Here is a 2,856-nt window from a genome sequence, read left to right as displayed (position 1 = left end):
ATATAATAAATGATTGAGTATAGGAATACTTTTGAAAATATAAAATGTGATGTTAGCCTTCGAAATGAGAGTATGGGTTTTCAAATAAACTTTTAACTAGTCAGTGACCAGTACATACATTTATATTGGTGTCATGAAACACCCCCTTTTCTACTCTAATATAAAAGCCACTTCCAACTAAATGTACATAAGACCAGAAAATATGGAGCTGTCGCTACATGTTGAAATGGTTGGCAACTCTACCAAAAGTCAAGATAACGCCGGGACAAGGTGACCATGTTGAAATGGCTAAGAAATCTACAAACTAAAGAACAATTATTCAGTCTGCAGCTGTTTAAATACTTTAATCTGGTAAACTCATCCGATCTTAGAACATTTCCGAATGGGACTGAAGTATCCATCATAACAACCTACAACTCCGACGGACTCTGATCTCTGGTCATAAACCAGAGGCTTTCTGTCGACTGACTATCCAGCAGACGGACCAGCGATCGCAGAGTGGGACAGCCAAAACATACACTCGTAAATATGTCAATTTAAATGTCTTTTCGAATGAGCGGTTGTTCGTGTTCAAAGTATTAGCAATTTATATGAGTGTTGTTATCCTCTCTGAGTTTCCCGCTCTTGAACTGTCCCCGCCCCTTTCCTTTGTCTACCGATCCGTCATATCGGCTTAGCCCACTAGGGACTTTTCTATCATGCCAGTAACCAATGTCTTACCTATTTGTGTGTGTGTTTATGTAATTCTGTGATTGATTATTTAGTAAATAAATAATTAAGTCAATTTGTATATCGCTGATTCATGATTTATGTTAGGGTTTGTGCAGATATCCAAGGGTTTGCAGCGTTCAGTAATGAGACAGATGATGTAATAATATATTAATAAGTGACTGCAATCGACAAGATAGGAAAATATCAGAATAGTTCATTTGGGAAATAAATACTCTTTAAACATTTTCCTGTGGTGCCCCAACTTCCTAGTTAATTAGAGTTACATGATTAGTTTAATCACGTAATTAAATTACACAGAGTATTGATTTGATAATATACATTCTTCACATTTAATGGTGGTCAATGCTAAGACAACGTCCATCAGATTAAGAAGATGAACTGCGTTTTGATATACACTACTGGTCAAAAGTTTTAGAACACCTACTCATTCAAGGGTTTTTCTTTATTTTTACTATTTTCTACATTGTAGATGTAACGGTATTCGTCGTCTGAAGAAGAAGAATCATCGGACCAAAGCACAGTGTGGTAAATGTTCATGCTTTCTTTATTAAAACTGAACACTATAACAAAATAACAAAGGGAATAACCGAAACAGTCCTGAAAGGTGCAAAACACTGAACTGAAATTAACTACCCACAAAAACCCAGTGGGAAAAAGCTACCTAAGTATGGTTCCCAATCAGAGACAACGATAGACAGCTGTCCTTGATTGAGAACCATACCCAGCCAAAACAAAGAAATACAAAAACATAGAAACATAGAATGCCCACCCAAATCACACCCTGACCAAACCAAAATTGAGACATAAAAAGCTCTATGGTCAGGGCGTGACAGTAGAATAATAGTGAAGACATCAAAACTATGAAATAACACATATGGAATCACGGAGTAACCAAAAAAGTGTTAAACAAATTCAAATATATTTTATCTTTGAGATTTTTCAAATAGCCACCCTTTGCCTTGATGACAGCTTTGCACACTCTTGGCATTCTCTCAGCCACCTTCACCTGGAATGCTTTTCCAACAGTCTTGAAGGAGTTCCAACATATGCTGAGCACTTGTTGGCTGCTTGCTAACAATGGCCGGAGTTGAATGGAACACCTTAGTGACTATTCCCTCTGCTCTATACAATCAATACATATCTGTTTATTTTATGTGATGATAAAAGGATCATACAATACAAATATTTTTTAAATGTTTTCTTTCACAGTGATAGCGACTCCGACGGGGAGCCCCCGGTGCCCGCTCTACCTGTGCCCCCAGTGGTGTTCATATGCCACAGTTCATTACTGCAGGCATGACTGTGCCTCAGGGCCAAAAGGGCACAGCATGGAGGCGTCGTTGTGTTCTGTGTCGCATGAAATGCACCACCTGTTCAGTTTGGGACATGGCACAGGCAGCAAAATATTATGACGGGGACCTCCAAGGGGTGTACTGTTTTTTAAAAATATTTATTTTCTAATATTTTTTAAAACATTTTTTTGTGTGTGTGTGTTAGAATTGCTTTTTGATATGTTGTATATAGTTATTTGCACTGCTGTATATAGTTATAGGTCATTTCACCAATTCGGCCACTTGGGTACATTTGGGCAACTTGTGTGGGACACCTGGGTGACTTCATGCTAAATGTCATGTAGTTCACCCATTCCTGAAGTTATCAGTCTGAAACTTTGCACACCTACAGTTGCCCTCTTGTGTTATCCATCCAAATTATCTCCAGCATCCTATCTGACTGTGTGGCTATTCTAGTACATGTGAAAGATGATACTACAACAATAAAAAACAGAAAACATATGCTCTTTCTTTCTCTTTTCTTCCACCAGATCTACTGTGTTATATTCTCCTACATTCAATTAACATTTCCACAAACTTCAGAATGTTTCCATTCAAATGATACCAAGAATATGCATATCTTTGCCTCTGGGGCTGAGCTACAGGCAGTTAGATTTGGGTATGTCTTCAGGCGGAAATTGAGAACAAAGGGATGCAGCCATAACAGGTTTAAGGAGGAAAGAAATTCAACAAATTAACTTTTAAGAAGGCATACATGTTAATTGAAATGCATTCCAGGTGACTACCTCATGAAGCTGATTGAGAGCATGCCAAGAGTGTGCAAAGCTGTCAT

At 38.0% G+C, this 2,856-nt stretch overlaps 1 long non-coding RNA gene across 1 annotated transcript; it reads left to right on the top strand.

The window, feature by feature from the left end:
* Positions 1-210: 210 nt before the first annotated feature.
* On the top strand, positions 211-2,513 carry LOC135575017 (uncharacterized). The gene is made up of 3 exons (XR_010465677.1): positions 211-522; positions 1,202-1,257; positions 1,942-2,513. It is a non-coding gene; the product is annotated as an uncharacterized LOC135575017 (long non-coding RNA).
* The last annotated feature ends 343 nt before the right edge of the window (positions 2,514-2,856 follow it).

The sequence above is a fragment of the Oncorhynchus nerka genome, linkage group LG14 (assembly GCF_034236695.1).
Source record: "Oncorhynchus nerka isolate Pitt River linkage group LG14, Oner_Uvic_2.0, whole genome shotgun sequence".
Classification (NCBI taxonomy): Eukaryota; Metazoa; Chordata; class Actinopteri; order Salmoniformes; family Salmonidae; genus Oncorhynchus; species Oncorhynchus nerka.
This window is presented reverse-complemented; position numbering and strand designations above follow the sequence as displayed.